Source organism: Phasianus colchicus, chromosome 1 (genome assembly GCF_987193195.1).
Source record: "Phasianus colchicus chromosome 1, bPhaCol1.hap1.1, whole genome shotgun sequence".
Taxonomy (NCBI): Eukaryota; Metazoa; Chordata; class Aves; order Galliformes; family Phasianidae; genus Phasianus; species Phasianus colchicus.
In genome coordinates, this window is record NC_143436.1 from 107,452,447 (window position 1) to 107,470,582 (window position 18,136).

Sequence of the window (18,136 nt, forward strand, 5' to 3'; positions counted from 1 at the left end):
AAGAGGAGATGAGGTGTTGTTAATGTATTGACTTTTAGGTACAGGGCTTTTCCAGATCTGCCCATTGTCTCTAATACCTTTCCTACCATCTCTGCTGTTGTTTTTGTAGACAAGTTTCACATCATCCTCTGGTAAGAGAGTGGAAGAAACATGAAGTGGAATATGTAAGTCTATACATTCCAAGAGTCTTTCCCTGGAGTTTCTGTAGGAGCAAAATATCTCATTTAAGAAGAGGAAAAAGAAGAGAATATTTGGAAGTAAAAGAAAAGATACAAAGCTTGGACTAAGAGAAATTTCTCAGTGGAAAAAAAAAAAAGGAAAGACATGAAGGAAAATAATGAAATACTTTGACAAAATACTTAACTAGAACTATCAAGTGGTTTAATCATGGAAGAGAAAATTCAAGAGAGGAAAATTCAAAGAGAAAAAAAAATTCAAGTCTGAGGAAATAAAGAAATTATAGAAAACGATTATCCAAATTATGGTCTTCATCACTGTTTAATTTGATTTTCTAAGGTGACCGTATATTGTTTGGGATCAAAAAGCATAAACACATGTAGTGTCCAGTTACTTCAGACCTTATCTTCGCTCATACTTGAGCCTGAACTCCCTGTTCACACTCCCTGCGTGCTGACTTTCTCTGTCCTTATCTGGAGTGCAGCAGTTTCCTCTCAAAGCAGAAAGGAGAGATGCAGGAGGGAAGTAGCTTACACTCAAGCTCTGCTTCCACAGTCATTTCTCCAAGTTCAGGTTTGGATTGCAGGCCTGCTGTGTTTACAGAGTGAATGAAGTTGAGGTGACCAGAGATAATTAGTTCTGCAGCTGAGAGGTGTGGCTGACTAAGGTGGCTCCTGTGTGGTTCATAACTTTCAGTTTACTGACAGCTTTGTCATCCTGAGGGGTTGAGGATGGGCTGCTGTATTTGGGCTGGTGTGGCCAAGGAAACCCCATCCTCTGCAGATGGAGATGCTGCAGCTTGGACTGAAGAAGGTAAGAACCACCCAAAATGGGGTTTTGTTTTTACTGCCAGACTCAGACTCTGACCTCAGCCCACTGCAGAGTTTATCTGGAACAGGCTCTCGACATCCAATCTCCAGCACAGCAGGGGGCTGCTGCTGGTGATGAAGCTATTTTCTCTCCTCTGCACTTCATTAGGAGAATTTATTTTGTTTATGCAAATAGGCTTCCTACCATCTCAGGCTCTCTGCAAAAAGGAGAAAGTAAATGAGCACCCAACCAACTCTGTCTTGCTTCCTGACAGGCAGCACCTTGCGCCATTCATGTAAGAGTAAAGGGCAGCAAAAACCACATCTAAAAGTTCTCTCTACTGCAGGGCTGAGCAGCTGGCAGTAGGAGGAGGCCCTGGGCATGTGGTTGTTTTGAAGCGCAGAGAGAGGCAGTGGAAGGTGGCCATGATGTGAGAGAGGCCTGGCTGTGGCAGGGCCTGAGGGACAGGTGCGGCTTGGTGGTCCCTGGGGATGTAATGGCTGCTGTGTGCCACTGCCTGTGCTGCAAATGGTGAATGTTGAGATCTTGCACAGAAACATGGGCCTTTTTATTTGAAACCTGATTAACTCATCACAGAATCACAGAATGGTTTGGGTTGAAAGGGAGCTTAAAGCCAACCCACCCCAACCCCTGCCACGGGCAGAGCTGCTCCCCACCAGCTCAGCTGCCCAGGGCCCCATCCAACCTGGCCTTGAGTGCCTCCAGGGATGGGGCACCACAGCTTCTCTGGGCAGCTGTGCCAGCACATCACTGCTCTCTGAGTGAAAATATCTCCCCTGATATCTAACCTAAATCTCCCCCTCTTTCAGAGCAAAGCCATTCCCCCATGTCCTATCATTTTGCGCATTTTAATGTGCAGGTACAAATTACTCAGGCATTATTTCAATATATTCCAGATCACTTGAAAGTTATTAGTGAGAACGTAGAAATAAGGTGTGATTGTTAGCAGCAACACAAAAGTGTTTTGTTTTTTAAAGACAAATTTGATTTAAATTGGCTTTTTAAATTTCTTCTTTCTCTTTGAGAAAGACATTTTTTGAGCCAATATTTTTTGCTTTTCTCATAGAAATGATCCTACCCAATTTCAGAGAAAAATGCTTTTATCAGTAAGATGGAGCCAGATCTGGGTACACAAACTGCAGCGTAATGAAATGGATTGCTACTTTCTTCCTCCCATTCCACATTTTTTTTTTTTTTTAAATAACATAGTTCTGTATTATTTTAATGCTTTTTTTTTTTTTATTTCAAAGTGTTTTCATTCTGTTTCATTTTCTATTTGTTATTGTCTTAAACTATTTCTAAATATTGTATGTGCTGTTAGCAGTGATGTAGCACATATACTATGACATGCAGTTCAAACATTCTATCACTTAAATTTTATTTTTTGATTTTATTTTAAATGCAATTTAGGGTAGCTTCTCCTCGGTGCTGACTGAAATATTTTATCTTCTTTTCTTTCTGTGTCAAAGCATCAAACTATCCTGTGAAAGAAAAAAGAGATGTTTTGATCAGTACTAGGCAGCAACTTAGTGGTTTTAAAAATAACACTTTTTGATAGAATAGAAGGATATTGAAGTTGTGATATGTCATATTGTGACATGCCAGTATTAGTCAGTGCATAATTCTATTGATTAGTCATAGAGTATCAGGAAAACAAGAAGTAAGAAAACTTCCATTAAATAGAATATGTTTTAAAATGAAAAACCCAAGTTCTAAAACTGGAAACATCCTCTCACCCTTTCTTTTTCCTCTAGATTATCCATTTATTGAAAAATTATTGAAATATTTGGTTTCATACTTGGATTAAAATCGAATTTCAAAATGTCTCTCTTCAGTGTGAAAAGAAGTGGTGAATTTCCATCAGCTCTGAAATGAATGTATTGTTGGAACTACAGTCATAATACAATGTCAAGTGAGTTCCTTTTTCTTGTTTGCTTTTTATGATTTTATACTGCTACACAAACACTGCATAATATTTAATACATGGAGAATTTGACTTGTTTGAGATTTACTTGGAGAGATTTTATGAGTACAATTTAATTTACGATAGAATTCAAAAACCACTACAAAGTTCTATTCAGCATCTGAGGTACAAAGCCACTTTCAAGCATATGTCTAAGTTTCTTTAGACAGGGAGAGAACTCAAACATGAGCCTACATATAAGAGGCTGATAATGCTGAAAAGACAACCACAATCCTCTGCCCTTTCCTTTCTTGAGATGCTCATGGTGTTGTTGCCAGCATAGTTGCGCACTGTGCCAAGCTGATCAATCTGAAAAACAACCTGACAAGAAGGAAGGTCCATTTGGACATGTCAGTTCCCTGATTTGGATTGCCGTTTGGCTGCATGAATTCTTGGTGCATGAAGGCACCATGCAGAGAGAGCAGGAGTGTGCTGATGTACTGTGGGAAAAGGCAAAAGCCAAACCCCAGTCAGTGGCAGCATGGACTTGTACTGGTTTCAAGTAAGCACAGCCTAAGCCTTCAAGCTTTGTTTACTTGTGTGCATAAGACTGTTTGGGCATACTGGTTCCTGGCTAAAAGAACAAGTACATACAACGCTGTGTGAGAGCGATGGTTACAGATAAACATATAAACATAACACCCATTTCCTCCACTCCCAAACAAACAATTCCAATGTACGTATCCTTTTGTGGCCAAAAAATGAGAGCACGGAGAATGGAAGATTTGGGGTATCATGTGATAGGATAGCCAATGTCTATCTACCTTTAACTCTTTCTCCATCCTTCTTCGTGGCACTGCCTGGTGAATTAAAACTGTCCCGTGCCTGTATAATACCTTGTGCAGCATAAATGAATGGAGAATGCTGACATGCTCTGTATATATGGGAAATGAGTTGTTGTTCTGAACAGGTAAGACCTTACAGCTGCCAAAATAATCAGAAAGATAGTTTAGTTTCACCTCTGTGTGCTGGGACTGCTACCTGTCAGCTGCCCGCAGATTGGTGAGGGGAAAATAAAGTGAGCATCATCTCAACGGTTGTTAATTTTGGCCACATTTTGGAGTTTCTAGTGACTGCCAGCATTTTACCTTCAGGTTCTTTACAGCTGGGACAAGTCACAAATGTCTTGCAGAATGTCTAATAAAAAGATTACAATGTGAACACGCTCTCAGTTTACTCTTCTGGATCCTCTTGGCTTAGCATTTACCACAGTAGGCCTGGAAATATTGCTTCATAAGACCAGAACTCAAAACATTTTGTCCACCGGCACATTAGAATGCATTAAAGGCACTTAGAGTTATTGGTGTTAGGTAACTGAATAGCCACACTGGAAATGGATTGCAGTTTTGGGTACAGTCAATCCATCCTGTTCCTGTTACTTCACCCCTCCCCACTCCTCCAATCTTGTCCCCAGTTATTTCTCACAGCTTCACTAAGAAGTTATTTTGTCTCTGATTTGATGCCATAATTGCCTGTGTGAATATTGCTTAACCTGTTCCAATCAAAATGAGTTTGCCGTGGCAGCAAAACTCTACTGCCTAAGCTGTTTAAATTAACACAGCTTGTTTTGATTGAGTTTGGCAGATGGAAGAAGACAACAGGAGGGCAGTGACCACAGTGGCTTCTATGATGGCTTTGAAATGAGTGATCACAGTGGCTTTGAAATGAGGTGATCAGAGCTTTTTCCCAGCTGTGCTCGTACCTCTGCTGAGGTAGGAAGCTGGAATTATAATCTCTCCATATTGTTCTGCAGAGCATTTCTTCTACAGTCAGAGCATCTTAATGTTTTGACTGCACTCAAGCCCTGAGTCAGGATAGTGTGGACGTGGTATGCATAACCTTTTTCTGAGCTGATGCAGTTCTGGCAGTCTTCTGCAATGAAGAAAGGCAGTTATCCCTGCATTGTGCATCATTTATGAGCATTAACTTTTCTTGGCATCATATAGCTATTATCCATCCTTTTGGAAAATCTTATTGCCTGACTAACCTAGATGACTGTACGCTATTTGGAAAGTTGCTGCCTCCTTGCATAATTCCCTTTCCAGGTAACCAATGCTTATATTTAAAGACAGCACGCCTAGTGTGGCACTGGAAGAGCCTCACTGCCGATTTTGACCATGAGGAAAATTGACTATTGACTTTCATGTTATTGTTTTAGATAATTTTTGCTGCATGGGAGTACCTGGTCTTACAGCCTAGGATATTTTCTGACTGCTGACCATGGACACCTGAGTGAAAGTCATTGTTTTACAATGGAGTGGAGACCCTTGGCAGGTCAGCTAAAGTACTACCTCATAGACTCAACCACATCTGCCTCACACTGGTGGTGACTTCAGCAGGACCTCTGTTGGCAGTCTTTTGAGTATCAGAAAACCTTGTCAGGGAGTTCTGCAGTGTCTTTGCCTGGAAAGATACAACAAATGATTTTTGTGGGACAGAAATAAATTTTGTTAGAAATGGTCATGTCTGAGTGAGCTTCCTGTGGACGTCTTGTTCTCTTTTTACATTATTTTAAGCTATTGTAAGACTTTGTGGTCTTTAACTCAGTTCAAAAGGTACAGTCCTGTGCTGTCTTCCCATCTGTCGAAGGAATATTTTCAATAAGGTTAGTAAGTTTCCCCCAGACTTCCCCCAGAAGGTAAACATAGAAAGTGTGTCCTTTTTAAACCCATTCTTGTACCCTAGCACAAGTCACTGTTATTGACACATTCATCGCCTTGTCAACTGGAGTTGAAAAATGCAGATTTTGCATAGGTGTCTATTTACCTCCTCAACATCTCTAGTGCTAAAGATTTCTGCAAAGGAATCTCTTAGCTTTTCAGAAATGTAGCATCTATCTGGATTGTTTCCCTAAAGGCTCACCAGTATAGCAAGTGCCAAGGTTACTTCACACGTTTCTCGATTCAGATTTCATTCTAGAACCTCATTTCAAGATTCAGAGACACTAAGGTAATATATAAGTTAACACAAAGTGATGTCCAGAGAGAGTGGGCCTGCAAAGCAGAACAGTTAATGCTGATGAAAAAGCAAAATCCTCACACACCACAAAACTCAAGAGGATTTTATTTTAGATTTGATGTGGCCTGGTCCCATTGAGTGACCACCACCTAGTGATTGGAGCACATTCAGTGCACTGCTGGTGTGCATTTTCTGGCTTAGTTTCATTCAAGAAGAAACTAGTTTGTCTGCTCTGAGATATGAATAAAACATGTTGAGTAAAGACAATAAGATTTGCTTAAAAAGCATGCTCCTGATCTAAACTGAAGCACTAATGTAGACAAAGCCTGAAAGTACCTCTAGTTGATTTGTTTTAATACCTCGGGCTATCTATTTTTCAAATTCAGTTTTGGCTGTCCTGTCATTTTTTTTTGCTCAGAGTCATTTATCATTGCCTTCATTATGAGTGTTTCCAAATACAAAACTGCATGTTAGGCCTGAAAAGCCTCTTGAATCTTCCCATTTAGCCATATATTGTTTCCTTGGAACCTTTTATTAATGAACTACTATTGATAATGTTTCTGTGTTGTCTCCAGGTGGCTTGTTACTTTTCCCTTTCTAATTTCAATGATTTGTAAGTCTGAACACAGTACCTCTCCGGTTCCACCCCCACTCTCTTGTACTTCTTGTAGCAATTATACATTTATGAATGCATTTGTCATTGTTGGTTATCTAGGACTTACAACATGCTTGTTTCACAAGTGTCATTTCAACTGTATTGTTCCTTAGGTCCTTGTTCTCATTTGCTTGGAAGCAAGACAGAACAAGCAATTACTGTCAGCTGCTTTATGACTGGCTTTCTGAACTATTCCAGGAGATGGAGCAGAGCTGGCGCACTTACCTTGATGAAGAACCTCACTGGAGGTTTGCATTTTATATGTGGTATCACAGCACTGTGAAAGATGCATATAGGGAAGGCAGTTTAGTGGTCAGGTGACAGGAAAAGTCACCTGAAAGTCAAATAGCCAGAAGTGGATTGAGAACTTCTTAAGTGAGTGCCATTTATTCTAATCATAAGGTCATAGAAGAGATTTGGAACTAGACCTTACTGGCTCTCTGTCACCACAGTGCTTTTAAAGTTCACTTTAAATATTGCACATATTCATTTTGTGGGTATGTTTGTATATTCCAGCCTGGCAGTTGCACGCACAATTAGATGGTTGATTGTATGTGAACAATTCACTGAGTTATTGTCTCATTTGTGCTCAGCAACTAGGAAACTGCAAGCAGGTATTATTAAAAGAACTGGATTCTTTACTGAAAAGTTATTTTAATCCCGTTAACTTTTGTAGTCTGTGAAATCAAGAAGCACATCAGCTGTCTAAAAGAAGCTTAAATTTTTAGTCCCACATTCAGGCTAACTATGAACCTGCCCAGCAGAGCAGCTTAACTGAACTCCTTCTGGTGTACAGGAAAACATTTTGTGACCATGTGTGACTTGATTCCCATGGATGCTGTGCACCACTCAGAAAGACACCCTTCCTCAGATCCTTTCCCCACTCTGTGTGCTGTCATTCATGCCAGGGTGAATGCTTTCTGCAGTTTTGTGGTGGAGCCGAGCCTTGCTACTGTAGGATTATTTGTGTATCAAGCACAGGGGGCTGCAGGGTGAGGTGGATAATTTGGGCTCCCTCTGTTCTTTCTTTGCCCTCTGTAGGTACCAGTGCATCTTTTGATCTAATTCTTGGTAATGCTGTCTGAGATAACTGATCCCAGCTTTGCTGAACATGTTCAGCTGCTACTTATGGCTCAACAGGCAGAGAGAGATGTAGAGCAGATAAGGCGTGCCTTGTTTACTCCTTAACCAAATGGCTGTACCAAAAGGAAGTGGTGCTGCTTCAGGTTCTGCAAGCTGCTCCTCAGAATGTGGGTTTCACAGAGTTGTCCATCTTGGCTGAACATTACAAGGGCTTCAATAGGAAACCTATGATGGTCTCAGATTTCCTTTACAACTGAGCCTTTACTAAGGCAAAACTGAATGTCTGTTAATTGCTTCTTTATGGCTTGATAGATAACTCTTGTGGCAAATGGATTATGGCTTGCTAATGCTGGATTATTTCTTTTCTTTTTCTTTTTCTTTTTCTTTTTCTTTTTCTTTTTCTTTTTCTTATTCTTTTTTTTTTTTTTTTTTTTAATTGTGTGAAATTTCAGGCCTTATATCCCCTCTGTTAGCTGGAGGGTTTTCTAAATGAATGAGGTATCACTCGAGGGTGAAACCTAAACTACTTCTTCCCTCCCTTACCCCCAAGGAGGGGGGACTAGTTGGATTAAGCTAATCCTCTTGACTTGAAACCTCATTGACTTGGATATTAAAGGACATTCCAGATGGGACCACACTAGGAGCTCTGTGCTCTGTCTTGAGCATTGCAGAATGGGCCTCTTCTCACTTCAATTTTTTCTTGTAATGTGGGCTGTACAGCGCTGTAGGGCAATGTTTGACCTAAAAATGAAGGAATTATTTTCATATGTCCCCAAGAGTGGCACTTTCAGCCATTGGTGAAGTAGTGTCATCTTAAAACAATTGATTAGAAGAAGTGGTGGCATCTTTCCCAGAAACTGTAGTCCCTGGCATGAAACCATAGGAAGTTTCCTTGATGTAATAGGCTGCATGTGGGAACTGTGAGGGTACAGTGGGTAAGTTGAGTTTGGATGGCTTTCAATTATCTGAACCTAGGAAATTAGCTGGGAACTGCCCGCATCTGAGTCGATCAGTGCAGACAAAGTAGAAATGAATGGAGGTGGACTACAAACATGCTGTTTTATTATTATTATGACTATTATTTTTAATTTTAATTATTTATTTATAATGCTTCCCTGAGCTAACTGAGTCATATGCTCTGGACATCCTTCCAACCAGATGACTTACTTGTCAGGTGTGGGCTAATAGAAAGAGCTGCGAGGGTTTTAGCTCTCTGGTTTGTCTGCATGGCCTAGGGCAGCCTTAAGGCTGTAAACTGAGGTGTGCAGGGCAGGAATGTGGCCAGAAACTGCATCTACTGAACACCACTTGGGGTGTTCTGTGGTTAAACCAGTGTGGTTCTGCTGCCTTGTTATGGGTACTTCCTTCAACATAGAAGCAGACATTCCCTTGCTTCACAAAGTGTCGTCCACATTTATGGTGTCAGGCAAATAATGTAGAACAGCCCCTGGAGATGTTTTCATGGCACTTGTGTAATGGAAGAGCTGCAGGTGGACAACACAATTATTCTTCTCTCTGCACCCACCACAAGTTGGTACAAACTGATGCCAGTGTATCTGGGCCACTGTGAAGCAGGGGTGATGTTTTTGGCTGGGACAACATGGTATGTGTAATCTTAAAATAAGATTTACTCTGCTAAACATTTAGATTCCCTTATTGGGACTGTTGAGAAAACAGAAGCTTAATCTCCAGGGAAGCACAACATTTCCACGAGGCTGAGCCACCTTCCCTTACTCCCTCCTTCTCTCTTTGCTCCCTCCTCCCTCGTCTGCCTCACAGCATGCAGCAGAGTGAGTTCAAAAGCACACACTGCGCAGAGAAAGTGAAACTGTCAGTGCTTCAAAACGGGTAGCCCAGTGTAGTAAAACGTGGTAAAGTCTAGCTGCAGGCAGCGAGGCAGGGAATTAGCCTCGTGCTGCTAAGAAATAGATGTGTTTTCCAACAAAAAGAAAATTGTAAATCTCCGTGACATGACAAGAATCCTCTCTGGGATGGAAATGCATTTATTAGGGCTGCACAGCATCTTGTCTCTCTTCGGCCTCTGCCTGTGTTCACATCGCAGTGATTGGACCAGGTTGTAAAAAGCATATATGGAGGGGAAGTGCTGTTTGGTTCTCACGGGGTGCAGCTGCCTTTCTGGGGGCACAGCTCCCCTCTGAGCTGTCTGTTTGCTTTGACTCCACGTGGTGGGGCAGCTGAGCAGGGAGAGTTTGGGGAGCTGTGTTTGGGGATCCTGTGTTTGGGGAGCGAGGCTGACTCTAATGTTCTGCTTGGATGCAGTGCTTAGTTTGGGGTTGGCACATCTCTGATGGTCTATTCAGAGAGTGTTGTGGTAATCGTCTTGCAGGTGCTGAGGTGAATGTGTGCAAATGCAACACTTTTTTTGCCTTCTCTTGCTCCTCTTTTGCTGGGCCAAAGCAGCGAGCTGGCCTTCTCACCTAAATGAGCTGGGCTCAATCCTGCCCCTCTGGTCAGAGAAATGTCACTTACAAACAGCAGTGTAGAACTGGATAATGCTTCCTAGTCCAGACCTGACTCATTGGGTTTGGGGTTGTACTTTGTTCATAAGTTTTCTTTTCAAGATATTTTCATACCATTACAGCCCAAGAAAGCACCAAGCTTACAAGATGGATGATTCCATAAGATATATTGTTGAATTGAACTCTCATCTGACTGCTTATGGGATTTGCAGTCCCTGAACTCCATAAATACTTCACTCTGATTCACTTTTGACCTAAACTTTATCTAGAGGCCTGAATCCTCCCCAAGGCAAGCTCTGCCAAACTCAGGCGATGGAAACATTAGGTTACTTGGAGATATGAATATGGACTCACCACAGCAGCAGACCAGCACTTTATTCCTCAATCTGCCTCTTTTCATTGAAGGCTACAAACAAGACTGAAAAAATAAGGCTGTCCTTGGAAAGGATGTGTGTTTCCATTTGTCCTTATCTTCAATAGCATAGCTGCCTAATGTCCAGAGAATGATCTTGTTCTTTTCAAAAAGATGCTTGTGCTATTTTTCACAATGGCTTTCTGTTGCAGAAAATTCCCCAGACTGGCTCTGGAGCTCTTTGAGAATCACTTCCTTTTGCTAGTTCCAAATCTATAGAGCCGTAATCTCATCAAGTGTGTGCTTGTTGCTCTCGTGTGGTATTACGGTGCTCGGTAACATGGGTATTAATGTAGGAATTATTGTCTTCTGATCAGTAACAAAGCACAAATCTGTTGAGTAGCGAATTATTTTCTCCATTTGAATGGAGTTTTTCAATCTTTCTGTAATCCTTGTTTTAAATCTCATCAACCAAACAATGTTTTTTTTGGGGGGGGGGAGGAGGGCAGGGGGTTGGTTTTTTTATTTTTTTTTTAATTATTATTTATATCTAGAGAATGACGATTTTCTTCAGGAAAAGTGGAAAGTTACAAAAATGACATCAATTTGCAATAGTGAAGTGGGTCCATATCATCTTACATACCTATACATATTCATGCATCACTTTTCAAACAAAGTATCAGATTGGAATTCCTTAATTAAATTGCTCTCAATTAAACTTGCAGCTAAATCTGTTTCTGACCAAACTGCATGGGCTAGAGGCAAGCTGTCTGGAATGCTTTGCACTTCAAAAAGGCCATAAAGAGCAAATCTCAATTTTTGATGCAATTGGATGTGAAATTAAACTGTAGGTTCAGCTCACTGCAATGTCAATTTAATGGGGAATGGGTCAAACAAAGAAAGAGCTTCTGAACCCAAAGGCTTAAGGTAGGTTTCTCTTCATACAGAGAACTTGTTCTCCCCCTTTTGTACACTAGACTTGTTGGCTTAGATGTGTCACGTAAAATAACTGTGAAAAAGCTATCCTGACATGTAGATCAGTTATGCACACAGCTTCTTGCTGACTGAGAACAAGTCCTGGGTAATTTCAACCATGGTGTAAATTTCATGTTAGCAGTGAGTAGAAGTTGGCAAAACCGTCATAGTCAGCATGATCCACTGATTTTTCTTGCCCTGTTTTATGCCCTTCCACTGGTTGTTTCTGTTTTAACTCAATCCTTTCATTTTACAATACAATAGTTATAACCAGTTTGGGGTTAAAGCATAAAGTCCATCACATCTGTGGTCTCAGACCCTGAAATCATGATGATGAGCAGCCTTAAGATCTGAATCTAGGATTTATCAAAACAGTGCTCTCTTTAGCCTGGTGTATTGCCTCCAGCAGCTCAACATCCATTTAAAATGCATGTATGGATGGAGTATACATCAAACCTGCTATGTGCAATGATAGTGCTAATGCATAAGTCTCAGATAGTTTCTTTCACCATAGTTCTCAAAATGCTTCACAAGTAATGTCAAAATTAATGGCCCTATTCCACAGAAGAGGAAAGGGATACTTGGGAAGTAGGTAGCTTATTTGCCTTTGCCATGCAGCATGATGGTATGGCTGGCAACAGAACCAGGCTCCAGTTCACTCAGAAGTTAAGGACGGCCAGATTCAATGATGCTGACGTGCCTATGTTGTGCAAATATACAGTGCCATACAATGGCATCGTACAGAGTTTTTGAACAGAACATAGTCTGCAGGGTAGGATTATTCCTCCAGAGGTGAATTATGCTGTAATGAAGAAGACTGCTGCATGGAGACTCATGGAAAGGGTTGGGTTGAAAGGGATCTTAAAGCCCACTCAGCAGCCCCCACCAGCTCAGGCTGCCCAGGGCCCCAACCAACCTGGCCTTGAGGCCTCCAAGGATGGGGCACCACAGCTTCTCAGGGCAGCTGTGCCAGTGCCTCACTGCCCTCTGAGGAAAGGATTTCCTCCTAGAATCTAACCTAGATTTCCCCTCTTTTAGTTTAAAACTATTCCCCCTTGTCCCATTGCTATCAGACCATTTAAAAAGTCAGTCCCCCTCCTGTTAATAAGCTCCCTTTAAGTACTGGAAAGCCACAATGAGGTCTCCCTGGAGTCTTCTCCAAGCTGAACAAGCACAGCTTCCTCAGCCTGTCTTTGTAGGAGAGGTGCCCCAGCCCTCTGGTCATCTTCATGACCTTTCTGGATCAGCCCCAACAGCTCCACATCTTTCTTGTTCCATCACTTGTTACTGATGTGGGAATACCAGGTGGTGGTGGGCAGCTGCTGATAAAGAAAAGCCTCACAGTGGCCTGCTCTAGTGTAAGCTGTTGCCGATGTTCCCTGCCACAGAGCCTCTGTGTGATCCTGGGACAATCATTCATGCAGCCACAGGTGGTCATGAATGGTGTGTTCCTTGTTTCCTGAATTACTGGCGAGCCTCAGGGCTCATTTGAGACGCATGCAGGACTGCTGCCAATAGTATGCTACAGAAAGCACATCCTGCCTATTTCAAATTGGGCACCCATTCTGACCAGACACTTTCATTGCTTCAATTTCCTAACGAGGGAATAATATTGTCTGCCCTGCCCTCCGGGAAGTGTTGTGAAAATAAATGAATTGATGTTGTGCAAGCACAGAGAGGCAGTTTTTCAAAGGTGTTTATTCAAATACAGACAAATATTTAGGGCAGTATACCAAACACTCCCAGCGATGCTGGTCCTAATTATTTAAAACTCTATTTAAACATCTGTCTGCATTCTTGAGCTCCTGAAAAAGCTATGGAGTCTTTAGGCCTTGGAAATGCTTAGCCCTGTGAGTGCCACAGAAAAGGAAATGAGTAAGGAAGTGAATGAGGATATGTTTAAGGATATAAGCTGAAGGAAATTACAGTGAGAGATAATGACTTTTCATAGGCAAATTGAATCGAGTATAGTGGATAATATTTGCTAGTCCAGTTTCACAAAAACAAACTATTGAACAGGTATATATATAGTTACAATTATATATGCACTAAAAAAGAGTGCAGCTCATTCCATGTGTAGACTGAGAGGCATGGGGCAGAAGTAAAAATGGTAAGTGATTGTGTCATTAAAAGTTGTATTAGGGCCCAGAGATGTAAGAAGGGTGAATGATGGTTCTGCAACAATCAGTTGCAGGTTTTAAACATAGTCATTTCATCTACAAATCCTGTGGTTGCTTAGGAAAAAAAGGCAAATGATCTTGTTTCCAGACCTCTGAATGCTAAGGCCAGGTATTTTTGTAGCATGTATACCTAGACTAACAAAGAGTAGAAGCCAGCTGCTATTCCCCATGTTGGCCAACAGCAATGTGCTTCACAGCTGCATGGGAAAGGCAGGTTGTGAGCACCTTCGGTTATGTTCAGTGCTCAGCTACCTGGCTATCCTTTCATAGAATCTTTCATAGAATCACAGAATGATTGGGTTGAAAGGGAGCTCAAAGCCCACCCACCCCAACCCCTGCCATGGGCAGGGCTGCACCCCCCCACCAGCTCAGGCCTTGAGCCCCTCCAGGGATGGGGCACCACAGCTTCTCTCCTCCCATTCAGCTGTTTCTCTGTGTCCTTCAGTGGCTCCAGCTCCTGCCCTTACCAGGTCCAGCTCCCCTCCCTCTCATTCTTGTGGCTGCATCACACACTCTTTGCCCTGTGGTCCCAGCTCTCCATTCCCACCTTGTCTCCAGCACCTAATCCAAAGAGCTCTTTTCTTGATGTACTTCAGTCCTTCCATGGACTGCCAGAAACAACAGCTGGCCAAGTGGATGAAGCCTCTTCTAGGAGAGTGTGAACTGTAGTTTCTCTTAAGATTGATGATTAGTCCAAATTCACTTGGACTTTTATGGCAGAAGGTGCAGCCATAACACAAAAAGGCTACATTTTAGTCTTCTGCTAAATTTTAACCTTCTCTCCAATGATACAATCTCTTCAGTGGGAAGTTTATTTTATTATTATTATTATTATTGCTTTAAGCAGTGAGATAACTTACCATCTCCAAATCTCACCCTGGGAATGATTTTGGCTAAGCATTTTAAAATAGACAACAGACAGAATCTCACCTTTGCTTAGTGTTTGTCGTAGACAGTTCATCCCAAATTTTTAAAGTTGGTCTAAGTGTTGTGTGCACAAAAGTAAGGTGTTTCCTTGGCTGTGTTTTGCTGAGTCACAAGCTGGCAGTTCCTGCTAACCTCAGTTGGAAGCCGTTAATATTGTTTCATTTTCTAGCTTTCCCCTCTGCAAAACTAGTAACATTAGAATTGCATTTTAGAATTTGGCCTTCAAAAATTGTGGCACTGAGTGGTACTGGCTGCCTACCAGGCAATGTGTGTGAGATTTTTTAATGTTTTTTTATCCTGTTTGGAATTTGGTAACTTTATAAGATCTCCCCACACCCTTTCTCTGCAGGAGTCACTTAATTTCTTTGTGAGCTTTGCTGCTAAACTGTGCATAATTTGGGGTTTTCATTGTTTTTACCCTGCTTTTGAAGTTGCTTTGTGATTTTTGAAAAGATGTTAATTTTCCTTTTGTTGTTTTCTGTTGGCCACTTAATCCTTTCCCATTCTAATTGTTATTCTTATTGGTCTCCTCAAACTTTTCTGTTGTTTGAAATGTCTGTCATCTAAAACTTGCCTTTGTTTTTCCAACAATGATTTTGGGAGCCTCCCTTCTGAGCTGCATTCCAAATGTGTGTGTGGCAGTGGATGGGGGGATTTTGGCCTTCCTTGCTCTTTGACGCCTCTCTTTCCTATATCTGGGCTATCAACAAATGCAAGCAACTCGAGAGAACACTCCAGTTCTGCTTCCTTGGATGCTGATTTCCAGACAGCACAGAATCACAAAAAGCCAAATGTCACTTTCCAACATCCATTGCTATCGAGTTAGACTCTACCTTGGTGTATTTATCAGATCTGTCCATTTCAACATATGAAAGTAGATGAGTCTGACTGCAACTTAGCTCAGACAATCCTGTTAGAAAATGAATTCCTTTTTAAGCCTCTTGAGCCTCCCAGCTGCTGCTCAGCAGTTCTGCAAACATTTAAGAGCAAAGCACTCATCCTTGCTATGAAGTGGAAGCAAATGAAAATTATGAATAATTTACTTCAAAAGTAGTTTAATGATATGGAATACCTGAAGATGTCCCTGGAGGTATACCCTGATCAGAGAGGAAGTCTGAATGTTTATAATGGGCTAAATATTTTCAGTTCATTTCTGCAGACCTTGGACCCTAATAACCATCCTCAAATCATAGGATCACAGAATGGCTTGGGTAGGAAGGGATCTCAAAGCCCACCCAGCCCCAAACCCCTGGCTTCCCCCCACCAGCTCAGGCTTCCCAGGGCTCCATCCAACCTGGCCTTGAGTGCCTCCAGGGATGGGGCAATGAGGATTGGATATAAGAATTACAGCTGTGTTACCTTCTAAGAAACTTAGAATCTTTAGGGCCGGATTTAAGTTATTTGGGTACACAGCTAAAAACAGCAATGTTAGCTACCTGCACCTAAAACAGAGATCCCCAATTCTACTTTCAGTGGCTGACACCTCCTAGAGGTATGAAAATGGTGAAAATGGAATGTGGACACTTCCATTTTTGGCAAATGTTATTTCTTTTTCATCTCTAGATGGATAGATGAAAATGTCCAATATGGGGTAGGGATTTAGGGCTATGACGTCTAGCAGGAGACAAGCTTCATTGCTGCCCTCTCTAAAGTAAGGTTTCTATCTAGGGATGTGTAGGGTTTAAGTAACCAGCTAGTTCTTGTATCTTCACTGTTGTGAAGCTCCTGTGGCAGCTCCTTGCTTGTTGTATCCGTTTCTGTGGATATCAAAGGATCTCTTCCCTGAAGGCCTGTGCTCACCAACCTCAGCACCATGATGTGGAAGTTTCCTCTGGGGATCTGACCCTAAATGGATGTGCTTTGTTCAGTTTTCATATCTTTTGAAGTAGTGGCTTAGGAACATGATTTACCATGTTGTCCTGAAATATGACATTTAGGAGAGTTCACCCTTCCTGAATTCTTTGTAATTACAGAATCACAGAATGGCCAGGGTTGGAAGGGACCTCAAGGATCACAAAGCTCCAACCCCCCTGCCACATGCAAGGCCACCAATCTCCCCACTTAATGCTAGACCAGGCTGCCCAGGGCCCCATCCAACCGGGCCTTGAACACCTCCAGGGACAGGGCATCCACAGCCTCTCATGGCAGCCTGTTCCAGTACCTCACCACTCTCTCTGTAAAGAATTTCCCCCTGACGTCCAACCTAAATCTCCCCTCCCTCAACTTAAAACCATTTCCCCTCATCCTTCTGTTATCTACCCTATCAAAGAGTTGATTCCCCTCCCCTCTTTACGCTCCCTTTAGGTATTGAAATGCTGCAATGAGGTTACCCTGTAACCTTCTTTTCTCCAGCCTGAACAAGCCCAATTCCCTCAGTCTGTGTTTGTAGGGGAGGTGCTCCAGTCCCCTGATCATCTTCATGGCCCTCCTCTGGACCCTCTCCAACAGCTCCCTGTCTTTTTTGTACTGGGGGCTCCAGACATGTACGCAGTACTCCAGATGGGGCCTCACAAGAGCAGAGTAGAGGGGAACAATCACCTCTCCGTCCCTGCTGTCCACCCCTCTTCTGATGGAGCCCAGGATACCATTTGCCTTCCGAGCCACAACAGTCAAGTCTTCCTGTTGATGACCAACTTGTGTCCTGACAGAGACTGCTTTGGCCTGGAGATTTTGTGCCCATAAGACCCACTTACAATTGTCTCATGTTGTCAGAGTGACAGCAGCATTGTAAGGAAATGGTGTCTGTCTTGATCAATGCTGCATTTTTCTTCTGTCTTTACTGTGTTAAGTGAAAGTCCTGGAAGCTTTAGTCATTTTTTGAAGGTATTACAGCACAAAGTTGTAGCATGAATGTAGCCATAAGTCATGTTCTCTTTTGCTAAATAGTCACACACAGACTTCTCAAAGGCCTCCGCAGGTATCTTTGAAGACAGACGCCTCTGCTCCGCTTTCACTCTTTTACTGTAGAGTTTCACCTCCTGGTTTCCTTGTGGTCTCAAGCCAGTGCTGAGAACTGGCTTCCAGTTTGCTGAAGGGGCGAGTGTCTGGCTGACTGGCCTAGGGCAACGCTTACTGGGCTCAGTGAGCTTTGCAGGACAGAAAATACTGTCCTGACGGCCTGATGGCAAGCACAATTGAAATTTCAGTCCAAAATGTTTTATCTCCTGAGAAGGAAATCCTGGGATTGACAGGAGGTTCTGTAAGTATATATCTTTTGACCAAAACATCTTGGATGGGAAATATCCCAATCCTGAAGGAATTCTCCAAACATCAAATATTTCATTCAGGGTCATTCTGAATGTGGCTTGTTTTAATTCTATTGCTATGTATTAAATGAGCAAACTTCTCTCCCTCACTAAGGGCAACTAGCAATCTTGGAAGAAATCCAGGGTAATTATGTCATCAGTTGGGCTTGCTGGGAGATGGGAGTTCTCATCTCCTCACCATCCTGACCATTTCAATGGAATGATGGCAAATCCACATTTTCAACTTAGTCATACCCCAGTACTTCCCACATTTTCACAAATAGCATATAAATGGAAATCTACCCCAACC

General features: G+C 42.1%; 1 long non-coding RNA gene across 2 annotated transcripts in view; it reads left to right on the plus strand.

The window, feature by feature from the left end:
• The window catches only part of LOC149919935 (uncharacterized), a 53,882-nt gene continuing 35,746 nt past the window's right edge, over nt 1-18,136 (plus strand). Inside the window, exons 1-3 of one of the 2 annotated variants that reach the window (XR_016459160.1) lie at nt 1-990; nt 2,844-2,920; nt 4,556-4,603. This is a non-coding gene — a long non-coding RNA (uncharacterized LOC149919935). Of the gene's footprint in view, nt 991-2,843; nt 2,921-4,555; nt 4,604-18,136 lie in introns of those variants that run through there. The other variant, XR_016459159.1, reaches the window with a different exon arrangement.